This window comes from Lagopus muta, chromosome 4 (assembly GCF_023343835.1).
Source record: "Lagopus muta isolate bLagMut1 chromosome 4, bLagMut1 primary, whole genome shotgun sequence".
In the NCBI taxonomy this organism is placed as follows: domain Eukaryota; kingdom Metazoa; phylum Chordata; class Aves; order Galliformes; family Phasianidae; genus Lagopus; species Lagopus muta.
Genome location: NC_064436.1, coordinates 29,061,636 through 29,077,603, shown reverse-complemented (window position 1 = coordinate 29,077,603; position 15,968 = coordinate 29,061,636).

The window sequence follows — 15,968 nt, the reverse complement described above, 5'->3', positions numbered from 1 at the left end:
GATGCTCATTTTTTATGATAAAATCTGGGATAACTGCATTTTCTTACAATCATTGAAAAACAGGCATTTTTTAAAATAAAAATGTACCATTGTAAGACTTTTTTTATTATTATTATTATCTCCTCACGTGTAGGGCACAAGGACACAGAATGACAACATATAGGGCAAAACATCCTCAAAAAATGAAAAAGGGATCTTCAATGTGTAAGACTTAGTTGGCATGGGAAGGCTTCTGCACACAAGTGATCATCTCAGGTTGTGGAACAAGCTGGCTGAGGAGCAGTTCCACAAAGAATCACTGGGGGGCTATCAGGTGGAATCAGTGATGGCAAATTATCTCTAAGCAAGTCAAAACAAGCTGCCACAAATAAAACAATCATTGTAGAGAGAGATGTGAGGAGGCAGTAACCTAAGTAATAACAGAATGCTCCTAGTCTTGACAAGAAAGCATACAGAAGAATACAGCACTCTTTGCCAATTCAGACAGGATATGGACAAGGAAGGAGGATGCAAAACAAAGACAAAGAACAAAATCAACTATAAAATATGTGAGAAAGGCTAAGCAGACTTGATATGAACCATAAGGCAATGGCTAGAGATAAAGGGTATTAAAAATGAAAGTTTTCTGCAAAGGGAATTATCTGTTTACCACAGCCATGAGAAAAAGATCAAGGAGTCACGGTCTTACGCCGTACAGATGCATCACACTTCACAGGAAAATTTCCACTAGTGGGTGAATTAAAATCACTTAATAAGGATACCAGAGTTTCAATTCCAGGAGTTTGGAAGGGTGGTTTAGGCATATGACAACCAAGAGAGATGCAAAGTCCTGTTGAGCCAGCTGTATAGAAGAAGCAGATAACTTAGGTCCATACTTTTGTTTTGTAGCTTTTTAACTATAGGTAAATAACAGCACAGCTGCAACAAGAAAGTGGAGGTGAATGCACTTGAAATGACCAAACCATAAAGTTTATGAAATTACCTTCTGTTGCCTGCTACTATCTTTACACTAATACAACTGAGATGAGTAGTCCTATTGAACATCCCTTATTATGCAGTCAAATGCTTGCCTGGTTGTGACCACAGCCTTAGTTTGTTCTGTTAAATATTTAACCTTTGATAGCACTGAACTGCTGGATCCCTCTAAATTTCTCAAGTTCAGTGTGAAACTGAATTATTCTGGGATGCCTGAGGAAACACAAATACTCAGCTGGAAAGAAGCTGTCTCAGACAATGCTTGGTACCGTTTGCTATGCCTTATTTGAAAGGCCTCTTAATTAGAACTTGATTGTACATGGCATTTCCAATCTACAAGCACCGTTTTCTGTCATATACAACATTTCAGTACTAGCCACTCAATTATTATGCAAAGCCCCATGACTTTTCTTTTAGCATGCTTTTAGTTCCACCATTCCACAATACTGTTCAATTTTTTTTTTCTTTTCTGTTAAGGCTTTCCAAGCTAGATTCCCCTTGTTGATCAGTAATTTTCCTTAACTTCTGTACTATACACGAAGTAGCAAAGTATCCATCAAACATCTGCTGAAAAAAAGATGAAGGATAACAATGTGAGATACTCAATTATTTTACTAACGGTCTGCCTAGGATTAGGAAATGAAGGTACAGTTGGGCTCAGCTAAGGAAGCTTGATTCTTGACAGTGAGCTTTTAGCTACAACTTGGTAAAACCAAGCCAAAGGACCTACCCCAGTAAGAGGATGAAAGCTTTCAACTGTCAAACGTGTAAGGAGCCAGTCCAACGCAGACAACAGAATATGGCTGTAGAAACAAATCTGGACTTTTCATGAGAAAAATATTGGCTCTGTTAAGGGAAGTGGGTCATCAGACTGCGCTGAAGTAATCCACATACAGATTTGAACAGGATTACAGATCTTCTGAAATACACACTAAGAAAATAGCTTTTATTTTGGAGAATATAGTTTAAACATCAGTTTTCTGTTCTGTCAGCTGAAGCCCTGAGCCAACCATATTATAAAGCAAATATAAAACCTAGAGTTAGCATTAACGTCTCATGCTGAGTAACATGCTCTATTCCCCTTTCCACCACTGTATTCCCACCAAGACAACATTCCTCTCACGGGTAATAAACACAAGGCCAGATTTTCTCAGTGGTCTGAGGTGCTCAACATGTCCTTTTAAACTTGGTAGTATCAGTTCAGAAGTATCACCTCAGGATGTAAGAAGGACAAGGAGTCCTAATGAATACCTGTGAAAAGCTGAAGGTTTACGGAGATCCTGGTAAATATCAAAATCCCTTGTCTGTTGTTTTCTCAGCAAAACAGCGTGCTCCTCATTTCTCTGTCTACAAACATACTAAGAATTCCTCACAGGGACGTACGTACTGCCTGTACATACAACGCTATAGTTTCTTGATCCTTCATTTCACAGGAATAAATACACGTCTTACACTAGCATTACACCTTTTTCCATCAGCTTATGAGCCAAGGATCAAACGTCTACATTTGAGAACATTGCAATTTTGTCAGTTCAGCCAGCACCTACTTAGTTCACCTCATCTCCTTTACATTTCATTATGCTAATGGGCACTCAAACCTTTCCAAGGTGTGCAGTATCTTAAAATACTATTACACAAACAAATAGTATTGGCATACACAAAACATTTTGCAGAACACAGGGCATAAATTATGACAAGTTAACGTATGTACTTTTAGCTTAATGACATGGACATTTCAGACTCTAGTTTTCAGTAATGGTAGTGTTACACTCACAAAATACTGCTATAATTCTCCCAGATACCAAGAAATCCAGAAGATTAAGGAGTAATTCAAACAACGTTCTGAATCACTTGACAGAATACAAACATGAGGGTGATTCTTTCATGATAAAGAAAGCCCTAATTTCCAAGCTTAGACTGACCAGCACGACAGAGAAGTGCTCCCAGACAGATGCCACCAACATGGTATTTGCCAGATAGAGAAAAGAGAAGATTTTAGGGATTTCAGATCATACACAGCTGCTCTTCTGGAGCAATGTAAATTGCAATAGTGGGGTGTGGAAAGGATTGAGGCATAGGTCTGCAAGCTTGGCAATACATATAGCTTCCTTCAACACTGCTGTGAATAAACTTCTCCTCTTTCTTCAAACTCTTTACGTTAGGGTAGGATTTACAGAGCACCAGTTAGGCGATTCAGATTTGTCATCCAACTACATATCTTTTACAGAAACATTATTTTTAAGAGCTCAAAACCTCTTTAAAATCAGGTTTGTTTATTTACATGCATGTATTAGACACAAAGATCCAAACTGGGGCCTTGAAGGATTTTTTTCAGATCCTACCTGTGTTTCTGGAAATGTATCTGTAGGACTGACTGGAGGCTGCTTTCTGTTCAGTAGCTTACTTAAATCCTCAGACTCATTCCACTGAAGCCTACAGAGGCATCAAGTTTCCTTTACTGACCATATTAAAGGTAATCAGTCTACCTAAATACAGTCCCTAGCTTTCAAGCCTTGGCCTTCTTCCTTATTCGGTGATGGGAAAAAGGAATGTATCAAAAACTCACAAGTGTCCTGTAACATACAGTGGTGTACCTAAAGAGCAACCAAAACAATGAAAAACATCTTTTTTGGTGAACAATGTAACTCAGATATGTTCCCTTCAGTAGTGTCTGATTTTTACCCAGTGGAAGACATAAAAAAAAAAAATAAAAAAAACAAAAAACAAACAAAAAAAAAACCCACAACCCACTGCATTTTACTTAGCACTGTTATTTTTTTTTCTATCACCAAGGCACGTCCAGACAAGCAGTCCAAATCACTACAAACATCTCATAAAAAGATTACTCAGAAACTTAGTAGCACTTATGTTGTAAGGGTCATTTCTTCACATAGAACAGGTATTAATCACCAGTTCCATTGTGTTCAGAAAAAAAACACAGCTAGGTAAATGCTGAGCTGCTAAAGCTCTTATGTAAGATGTTAAACACTATTTTGTTGAGGGGTGAAAGCTCAATTACTATGGATTTTTAACCCCCTTTTGGCATTTTGGAACAGAATTTATAGCATTTCTTTCACTCATCAAGGAGCCAGGTTGTGTCACACACAAGGGGGTAGTATAGCATAAAGGCATAATGCTAGTTACATTGTGTTGTAAGGTACCTAAGGTATGCAGAAGTAGAAAGCAGTGCAGAAATCACTGAGGCTGGAATTTCCTTCAGTGTTATTTTCCTCTCTCACGCAAAAATAAGAATGAAAATTTATATACAATCTGTATTCACATCTTGGCACGTATTTCACATCCATAGATGTAAATTGGTCTACTTTCACTGACTTAACAGTCATGCCAGTTTACGTCCTCTTCAAGTCTGATCCAAATATATGAAAAGCTACCTACATTTTAGCTTGCATAACATTCCCCCTTGACCTACCTAAACATCTTCTAAAAGAACACAGAAGGAAGCTACCTTATTCCAAAACTTAATTCCTTCTGGACTTCTATGCCTGTCCTCTTCAACATCTTCACTGATGACCTGGATGAGGCTATTGAGTGCACCCTCAGTAAGTTTGCAGATGACACCAAGCTGGGAGGAGTGTCGTCAATCTGTCTGGGGATAGAAAGGCTCTACAGAGGGATCTGGACAGGCTGAATAGCTGGGCTGAGGCCAGTGGGATGAAGTTCAACAAGATCAAGTGCCAGGTACTGTGCTTTGGCCACAACAACTCCAAGGAATGCTATGGGCTTGAGGTAGGGTGGCTTGAAGACTAAACAGAGGAAATAGATCTGGGGGTATTGGTCAGTGCTCAACTGGACATGAGTCAACAGTGTGCCCAGGTGGCCAAAAAGGCCAATGGCACCCTGGCTTATATCAGAAATAGTGTTGCCAGAAGGAGCAGAGAGACGATCACCTCCCTGTACTCAGCCCTGGTGAGACCACACCTTGAGTACTGTGTTGAGTTTTGGGTCCCTCACTAAAAAAAGACATCAAGACCCTGGAACATGTTCAGAGAAGGACAACAAAGCTGGTGGGGGGTCCAGAGCACAGCCTTATGAGGAGTAGCTGAGAGAACTGAGATTGTTTAGTCTGGAGAAGAGGAGATCCAGGGAGACCTTTCTGCTCTCTACAACTGCCTGACAGGAGGTTGTAGTGAGGTGGGAGTCAGCCTCTTCTCCCATGTAACAAGCAATACGATTGGAGGGAATGGCTTAAAGTTGCACCCAGAGAGATTCAGGATGTTAGGAAATACTTCTCTAAAAAGGTGGTCAGACACTGAAACAGGCTGCCCAGTGAGGTGGTGGAGTCACCATCCCTGAAAGTGCTCAAGAAGCATTTAGATGCTGTACTGAGGGACATGGTTTTGTGGGAACTATTGGCAATAGGAGGATAGTTGGACTGGATGATATTGGAGGTCTTTTCCAACCTTGGTGATTCTACGATTCTATGACTAGACGGAATGGCCTTCAGTTGCACCATGAGAAATTCAGGTTGAATATTAGCAAGAAATTAATCTCAGAAAAGCGGTCAGGCACTAGAATGGGCTGCCCGGGGAGGAGGCTGAGTCACTGTCCCTGAAAGTGCAAGAAATGTTTAGATGTTTTACTAAGGGACATGATTTAGCAGGGAAATACTGGTGGCAGGTGAATGGTTGGACTAGATGATCTTGGTCTTTTCCATCCTTGGTGATTCTATGATTCATTTTGTTTCTTTACATGTTGAGAATAAAACTTGTTTTCAAACATAAGGAGATTGGAGCTATAAAAAAAAAAGCACAGAAGGTAATGTTGATCTTTGGCTTCCAAGTGAAAAATTTCCATGTAAGGCATGCATGTGAAGAGAAAAAAAAACACTTACTGGCAAAACTTGTAAATATTTTTGTTCCTGTCTTTTCCTATGCATCCTCAAGATCCTCAAGTTGTTTCACTAACCAGCCACAAGATCTAGAGCATGGCTGACATGGCTAACATTGCTAATATGAAATCCTGGTCACGTGCATCTAAGAACACAGCTGTGCTAGAATCCATACAGCTTAACAGTGACAAAAATACTTATTTTTGTCAGACGAACTTGCTAATTGTCTTTTCAAAATCATTAGTAGTTTTTCCTCATCTTCAGTGCTAAATTTCCTATGTTTAATGATATTTTAGTCTGCTATTTTACAGCCTCTAGAAGTTTCCGCTCCTCCAAATGGGAAAGCTACGCTATACTTGAAAATGATGACCAAAGACTGAATATAGATACTAGTCCACACAAAAGAGGCAGCATTATTTCCTGCTATTTTCAGCTGCCACTTCACAAGTTCAAACTCTAAACGAGTCTTTAGCATAAAGTGAAGGGAGGAGTTTTCCCTTCCCATCACAGCTTAACTCTAGTAAATGGGGCAAAAGACAGTGAAAGAAGAAAAAGCAGCACTAACCTGAATGCTTTCCTCATTTCTAGCCTAAGCAATTTATTGCATGGCTCCTTATCATTCACTTGGAAGAGTGATGAACCTCACTGTTAGGAAAGGAAGGCAAGAGGTTGGCATGGCTGAACAAGGATCTGCAGGTCAAACTGAAGAGCAAGAGAAAAACAAACAGGCAATTGAAGGAGGATAAGTACCCTAGGAGGAGTACAGAGATATTCCTAGTCTACGCAGGGATAGGGGTCAGGAAAGCCAAGGCCCAACGAAGCCAAATGCAAGGTCCTGCACCCAGGTAGTATCAACTCCCACTATCAGGACAAAATCAATGGGCACAGCCCTGCAGAAAAAGACTCAGAGAGTACTGGTAGATAGCAAGTCAGACATGATCCTGCCCCTCTGCTCTGTATCAATAAGACTTCACCTGGAATACATGGAGTACAGCATCCAGATGTGGAGTCTTCAGTACAGGAGAAATGTGAATCAGTTGGAGTACATCCAGAGGAGGGCCACAGAAATGGTCCCAGAGATGGAACACTTCCCCTGCGAGGCCATTGTCAGAGCTGGGACTGTTCAGACGGAAGAAGAGAAGGCTCTAGGAAGATCTGATAGAGGCTTTATCTTAAGTTACTTTGCTGTAGCACAGTCAAAAAAGCTATCTTTAAACTTTCCTCCACATTAAACTCTTGAATTCTCTCTTATAAACACATTTTCAGATGAAATTTGACTTCTTTCAAAGATGTAAGCAAAAATCTTTAACACAAATACAAATCATTTGATGTGAAAACAGTATGAGACTGTGGCTTGTTTGGCTTGATGTTGCCAAACATCCATTCTCATCAACAGTATGGGTTCCTTGAGGCACCTCGTTCCTTCCCTACGTGAATTCCTGGCAGCACACTGGGGTGTGGCTGTTGTCCCTAATGTTTTCATTCACTGGAACCCCCAAAGGCTGCTCAGTGTTTTCATCACCCCATTTGTATGCATATCCGAGATTGCTCCAACTCAAGTGCAACTCCTTGCACGTGGCCTTGTTGAATTTCTTTGTATTCACATGAGAAAACTTCTCAAGCTTATCTACATCTCTAAAATGAGTTGGTCTCTTTTAGGGTTCCTTTTCGTCAAGTCTTTTTTCTTTTCTTTGCAAGAGAATTTATCACGTTTACCAAATAAGCTATACCATGAGGTAGCCAATGCAGCTTTACTACTTCTGAACATGGCCTTTCATGTACTGATACAATTTACAATCCATATGCAATTTTAAAACTTTTGTTGAACTTCTGTTTCAAAAAGTAAGGTAAAAAGCATTACTATGGCTAGCAGTTCTGATAATCTTTACAGATATACTTTCTACAACAGGTACATTCCACCCTAATTGAATCCTGCAACAGCTCCAGATTCACCAAGGAGTCTACACTAACAGATATTTGAAGTGAAAAAAAAAATACCTTAAAACATCATGCATTTCCTAGGACTCCTGTTTCAAATAATCAGCATTTTAGGATGAAGTCTGTCCCTTTTCTCATGTGTTTACATACAGTATCTGCTAAAAGGCATCCCTGCTACCAGTCAGGTCTCCTAAACAGTATGCTAATTGCAAGCAGTGAAAAACCTCAAAATTCCTGTCTCATACATAGGCATAGAAACTGCTTTGAGACAGATTCTGAAAATTTCCTTTTCATGAACTCTCATGTTTCTACTTAAATGTTAAATACTCGGTTAGTGAAGAGTAGCATGTGGAAAAATGGACACTGCGGAATGCTACTTTCAAGTATACAGGTATATATTATGAGCTCTCCTGCCTGGGGATACATCAAAACTCTCCTCCCCTCATGTCCAGATAAATAGTTACTTTAGACAATAGTTAACTCAAATGCTTTCTACAATCACTCTCCATATACCTCATAAAAGTTCTTCTTACCTTTGTATTTCATCCTCACGGGCTCTGATCTATGTTCCTCACAACCACTGCAGCTAGCCAAATTGACTGGTTGATACAATGGCTTTAACAAGGAATTCTCTCCACTTTCAGAGAGAATTTTAATCAATAAAGATCCACAATGATATTTTACATCCTGCACTGTATACTTTCCTTAGAATGTAACTCCACTTTCATGGAACTACCGATTATCACTTCTCTACATGTTGTACCCCAAAAGAACAGTGTTCAACTTTCAAAATAGATGTTGTACCAGCATCTCCAATTATAACAGACATTCCTATTTGTCCTGACTAATTCAAGTCTTCTCAGAAAGGCTGCAAACATTTTGGGTCAGTTTATATGTTTCCATGAGCTGACAAATTTAGACTTCATATTTTCCAACTTGCTCCTGTTGCTATTTCCTATCTCAAACTTACCAACTCTTATCCTGCTTATTTTCTATTAAAATACTTTCCTAACTTCTCCCTAAAATAACACTTCTCCCATCAGTATCTTCTCTCAACATGTCTATATTCCTTAGCTTTTTTCTAGCTTTCTTTTTAAAACTCATTTGGGCCTTCTTTTTGGGTTCAAACATCACCTACCACATCAGTTCCATGTCAGTTCCACGTCAGTTCTCTCTCTTCATACAATCTCCATCTACCCCATTTTTCTCCTTTTCTAACAGATACGATGTCCTTCTATGTCATTTTCCTTTACACTATAACATGAGACCCCCAGTTCTTTCTGTCCCTGCATGTGGTACTGACAGCATTTCAGAGAACACTATCACACAGATTTTCACCTCAAATATACTGCCAGAGTACCTGAGACCTTACTATTGCATTTAGTAATTTGTCTTCTCCCTCCCCTCCCCCCATGATGTGTACACTTGCTGAGAGCACAAGCAGTAGCTCCACTACAACAGCTGTACCTGCCATACAGTCACACATTAAGCTAGTCCTCACAGAAGCATGATATTTACACACATTATAGTTAAATATTATACCTCCTATAGTTAAATAGCCTACCTCCTTCTAGCAGCTGAGATATATGTTCCTGGGCATGTATGCACATTACATTCTCTTCTTCCAAAGCAGAGGAAAGGTGAAAACACACTCACTAGTCTTTCTCCCCATTCCTCTTGTTGACTTTCTTGCTAGAAGACTACTTCCTCCCAGCAACACAGGGCCTGGAGATCACAGCATATGAAGGCTGTAATGCACCACTACTCATCAAGTTTTTCCACTTTCTCTCTCATTCATCCCATTTAGGTCAGTTGAGACATTGTATTACTCTGTGGGCCATAAGCTACTAAACACATGCTTAATGTAAATACCATCTACTCACAAGGCAGAGAGCACGTAGGATTATGGCAGTCACCTAATCTCCTGCATGAATCAAACACATGACGTGTTAACTTCCCACCTGCCATCAGCTCTGCTCCCTGCTCGAAGGAACTTGGTTTCTACCTCAGTGCTGCTTTTCCTACGACCATCAGTTTTAAGGAATGCCACTTGGCCTTGAAACCAGAACTGACATGAAGCAAAGATCTCTTAGCCACACATATTTCTAGTCTCCACAGCAACTGAGTAATCAAATCTGTACACCCCGCTGTATTTCAAAGCAGGACATAAATACTGCTTAAATAATACAAGGCTGAGAAAGAAACAACCACATATCCTTTTAGTTTGAAATCAACAGTCCCTTTATCTTCTTTCTTTAAAATAATTAGTCTTTCCAGTGGCAATACAAAAAAAATCAGACCTCCTCCAGCTTTGCTTTTCCTTTGGTTTAACAACTGCTCTATTCAGATCCTCTCTCAGGCATGAATGTGATTCTTCTGTGAAGCGTAACATGCAGAAAGAACACAAGCCTCTCAACTCTGTCAGGACTTTCCAGAGAAGAAAGAGCTTTTGAAGTCCAGCTCAGTTCCCCTAATGTTTTCAAACACATATATGCAGTAACATTAGCAATTAAATTAGAAAGTACATCATAGATCAGTAACATAAGGAAAATATGAATTTTTGAGGCTGATATGGCACTGGGTTCTTAGGACACAGCAACATTTATTTCACCAGAGATGTTTGATGAGATTCTGGCTTCATCTTCCTTATCTGCTGAAATAGTAGAATTAAATACTTTGCAGTAGGAACATAACAAAATGAAGGAAAAAAAAATAGCACACAATCATAAAACATGAGATATTGGTTAGAGTAGTAGACAGAATCAAAACAATAAAAAAAAAAAGGAAGAACTACTTTTTGAATAGCATTCATGTGGGAAGATGCAAATGAACTGATTTTCTTAAATGGAGTATTTAGTTCTCAGAAATGTGGGATTATTGTATTTAAGTTTTCTCATGTCAGCTAATCAAAAAATAAAGAGATGCAGAATCAACAGTCCCTCTACCAACACAGATTTTAAATACTAAATATATGTCAATAGTAGCAGGGAAGACAGTATGAGAGTAAGATGACTGAATCAGAACTTAAAAGACAAACAAAAATTTACATGTGATATGGAACACTTCTAAATTTACAGCTTTTAGACATTAATAGCGCTACTGCAGGGCCTTGATAATTTCTCCCTCACAAAATCACAGTCACCTAATTTAGATCATCGCAATTATCACTGGTACCAGATGTTCATTTACACCTTCAGAGATAGAGATTTGTAAACTGAACACTTCTGTGTTATGCTAATCTGATTTTAACACCCTCAACAGGATTCTTGATTCTTTATCCTTCCTATTTTGAAATCTCACGATAATTTGCATCTAGGAATATCACACCAAGAGATGTAGAATAAATTTCAGTCTTGGCGTCATTTGCTTGGGTGATTCAGGTCCCTCAGAGCGAGCATGTATTAAGCATCAAGGACATCTATACATAGTTGACAAATGTAACACAAATTATGGAGAACTTGCAACTTTCTGGATTACAAAGTGTATTAAAATAACACAAAGTATCTATTACATGCCTCAAATGCTTATTGAGAGGTATTGAGACCAGCCGTGATGGGTCCAGTGATGACTCAGTTCTAGAGTTTTTCCATCAACGAGTTTACAGGATGAGCACTTCAGATTATCTCTACTGGAAATTAAGGACATTGACTCAGTCTCATACCACCTCCAGAGCTCTTAGCAAAACTCGTTTATGAAATCCAATGGACCACTTCATCACTTAAAAAAAATGTTTTTCCCCCTTCATTTCTAGAAGTCTTTTCCAACACCTTATCTTCCCTATCCCTGCAGGCATTCTGTGACACAAAAAGTCCTCAGGTACTTCTTAGTTTAACTTAGGAGAAGTTAACTTGAGCAGCAAAGCACAGCGATGAGCCCTTCCAGCTCACTGGCAAAACCCAAGTTCCTCAATAGATGCCTGGGAGCAGTCCATCAAGACACATATTTCTCAAATCAAAATATAAAACAATAAATACTTCAATGAAAGACTTCGGACAAGGGATGCAACCATTCTGATCATTAAAAAATAAAATAAAATCAGCAAATCCAAGCTTTACCTTATAGGACAAGTAATTCAGTATATTTAAAAAGATTTTCTAGAACTGTTTGCAGAGGGGCGTGACAAAATTCCCAATAGCTTCAGCTTTGCCCTGAGGTTTGTGACTGGAGTGGATACTAGGTGAGCCTGAGAACACCTCAGTATGCACAGAATTCACCTCCCATCTTGACTTATACTACACCTGTGGAAATCAGAAGGAACTTCACTCAAGAATGGACAGGAAACAAACCATCCCTCAAAAATGAGTAAGGTAAAGAAGTCCCCAGAAGGGCCTTGGAGCTAGGTCTCTTTTAGCTTGGGGGAGACTGAGGGGTGACCTCATTAATATTTATAAATATGTAAAGGGTGAGTGACACAAGGATGGAGCCAGGCTCTTCTCAGTGATATCCAATGATAGGTCAAGGGTCCAACATAAAAGATTCCACATAAACATGAGAAAAAACTTTCCCTTCCAATCCCTGATGTTCTGTGAATGTGGTACCAACCTAGAAAGATAAACACCAAATAAGAAGCTTTTAGAATGGAGTATTTCCAACTTAAAAAAAAAATAAGAGACAAAAATTCAAGAGGAGGAGAAGGATGATGATAAAGAGCACTGTTTGAAGGGTACAAATGCTTGATATCTAAAGAAATGGTTTAGTGTAATATAAAGGCTTTACTACAAATAATGAGTGATATTAAAGTAGCGAAAACATAAGCTGAACATAACAGTTGAAAGCTAATGCTATGTAACAATCACACAAAGGACACAGAAGTTTCTCAACTAGCACACCTATTATTAGATCAGATCAAACTTTACAAAGGGTAACTCTTCTAACAAGCTCAGCACCCAGCAGCTCCTAGCTCATCTCCTGAAAGCCAGAGAAGCCAATTCTGAAAGCTCTATCACTTTATTTACTCAGTGTCTCAGCAGGAGCTACAGTAGGGAGACCTGGCCCCAAAACTTACATTATCCAGTGTTTTACCCCTAGCACTATAAAAATAAAAATGAAACACTGTGAATTGCAATGGCTATTTCTCTTTTATTCCTTTAAAGACGCTGATGAAGGTTGGTAAGAAGAATCAAAAGGACTGTGATGGAGAAAAACAGCTGCTGCTGTTTTAGATCAGCTTTACAAAAACATGTTTAGTCAGAACACCATTACAATAAATTAGACAATTAAACTGCACTGAAGTTGTAATTGGAAATATCTTTTCAATTACTTACAGCAATCCCCAAATATGTATCCCCGATACCTGTTCTTTCATGGTTTAAAATGATAGTGATCTCTAATATATGACTGTGTTGATAAAATATGAGACGTTTTTGTGGCTACACACACAGAGACAAAGAATCACAGAAAGGATTTTTGCTGTAGGCAACACATCCCAAAGGCTTCAGTAAAGTTATCAACACTGAAAAGGGTTAAATCCATGAGCACCAATTCTCACATCCAGCCTCTAACAGCAGTTAATGCCAGGTACCTCAAAAGAAGATGCACAGAAGACTGCTGGACCAAGATACAAGATGGCATTCTCCCAACTTGCAGTAGACAGATGGTGATTCCTGCTCAGAATTTTTTTCTTTATCTCCTCCAAAAGTCTATTTTGTTTAGTGTTGTCTCTTGCCAGTACATAATTTAGTTACCCCCCATGATATCCAAGTTTATCTTTAATTCTGTTAAAATTTTTCACCAGAAATGAGTTTCATAGGTGAACAGAATGCAGAAGGTAAAAATGCTGCCTTTATCTGGGTTTTCACTATGTTACTATAGCTCCCCTCATCAAAAATTCTTTTGGCCTACCCACAACATTAAGATATAGAAAAAAACCCAAAACTTTTGAGAGTCTGGTAAAACCTTTCAGTGGAGATCGTGGGTGTTTCAGCAGTAAGCTGTGAGCTAGGATGTATTGTCATCCCAGTGCCCTAATTAGTCTTTGAGAAGAAATCAGGATGCAATATTCCTTTTGGGTGTCTGTTGGCCTTGGGGAAAGCTGAAACTGAGCAGTTCCTGAAGTCACCAAGCTTATTTAGAGGGAGGCTCTTTGCACAGATGGAGAAGCAAGGTGATTTCATTTATAACCAAACCTCATGATGCTGGACCATGAAAGAGTTTTAACAGCTTGCTACTTTGCATTCGTTAGGAGTGCACTGAACGTGTATCATGCAAGTGCTAATCAAAAAGAGAAGCAGAAAGTCCAGTCATTCTTCAGATAAGTAGTCATTTGGAATTAAAAAACAAAGAAACAATTAAAAGGCTTTGGCAATAAATGCTTAGCAGATGATGCACTGACAAACCACTACAATTACAAAACGTATTTTCAGCATAATATGGTTAGCATAATGTTCTCCACATGCGTTAATGTATTATCAGGGCAGCTCTAAATCACTTTTATCAATTATTGAACTGTAATAAAATATTTATAAATGGGTTCTTAATATCAAATGCAACTGTGCTAATTTTAAACTGTGGCAAATGCGTGGGAATGTGCTTATCTTTTCATTAACAAAAACTTGTGGAGTGTTAATAAATGGCTTTGTTTTAATTCATGCTTTGCATGCTTCTATTTTCAGTAGTTCTGATTTTTAATGAAATGTAAGCTAACAGTCATTCAGTTTTGCTATGTTGTATGGAACATGTTGAACCGGACTGAAACCCATGTATTTTTTTCCCATCCAATTTTGAGGAACCAGCAGAACATAGAAATATTTTTGATTAAATGTGTACGTGCAGGAATACTCTGCTTCGGATAAATCACGAGGTTTCACCAAGGAGCAAGAAGTTTCACAGATATCATCCTAAAAAACCTGGGGAGTTCCAGGGTGCTCTCTCTGTCTTCTCTCACCCACTTTCTGAAAGAACAAGTAAGCAAGAACACAAAATATTCAGTGTAAAATCTGACCTTACACTCCAAAGAGGTGATGTGGCCAAAAATCCATCACCCCAAAAGTCTTTTTAAAGGTTCTGCATAAATTCCTTTGAAGAGACATCTTTGTTTAAGCCTCAAGAGTCATTACCATTGTCCTGCTACACCCAAGCCCAAAAGAAAGTCAAGTGACAATTGTAATAGCAGCATTTAATAAGATCTTCCCCGTATCTCTGAATGAAAATTATATACTTTTTAATTTTGCAAGGTTAAAATTTCCAGGATATTGTTCTATATGAAACAAGAACAAAGCAGTCAGACTACTATTAAATCTTCTCTTGGAGATGCTGGTAACAGGACAAAGATGAATTAAATCAGAACGAGAACTTCCACAGCAAGATATGAGTAACTACATTCTCCTGTAGGAATCTGCTTGTGTGTAAAGAACAGGGGACATGACAGGGCTTTCCTCACCCTGCCCTTGGCCCAAAAATCTATCTGTGTTAATAAGGAGTATGCAAGGAAAGAGGACTCAACTGCTATTAATGATGGATTTTATGCAGGTACAAAACTGACAAACTCCCACAGTCACAGAAAGAATGCACAGGACTAAGAATTGAGCCCGCTGCACTAATACTTCTATCAAGTCTTCTAGATCAGACACTCACAGCAAAATCACAGTCACAAAATGAGTTGCTGAGAACTGTCTTTGTTCCTGCCACTATAGCCACAAAACCGCAGCTGTCAGAGTGATTCCTTGCTGTAAACCATCTAATCACAACTTGATTGCAGAGTCCAAACATCATCTAAAAACCTTAAAGTGCTGCAGACTGCATCATTTTACTTTATAGAACAAATTGCTAAATATCAGTATACTTGATGGGGTGAAACTACTATGCTGGAGAAGTCCATATTAAACTAGAACTGCTCTCCTAGATGTCAAGTGAAAAACAACCTCATCTCACCGCGCAGGCTCAAGAAACTCTCAGAAAGATTGGATATGCTCTGTCACTAATTTATGCGTGTCTGAGTCAACAGAACCATTAATACTTGCTGTGCAGTAGCAGGAATTTTTAGTGATTCCTCCAAGAGAAGAAAATCTTCAAAAACCGAAGTGGATAAAAGGGGATATGTATAATGTTGATCTCAATCTAGTTCTCTGTGGAGAAACGCTGTTTTTGAGTCACTTGTAGCAGGTTCTTGGAATTCACTGCATCAGTAGACGCATCTCAGAGCCTGACAATGAAGCCTTAGCTGAGGAAGGCACACAACAAGAGATCCAGCAGCCTAAAGGAAAATTGT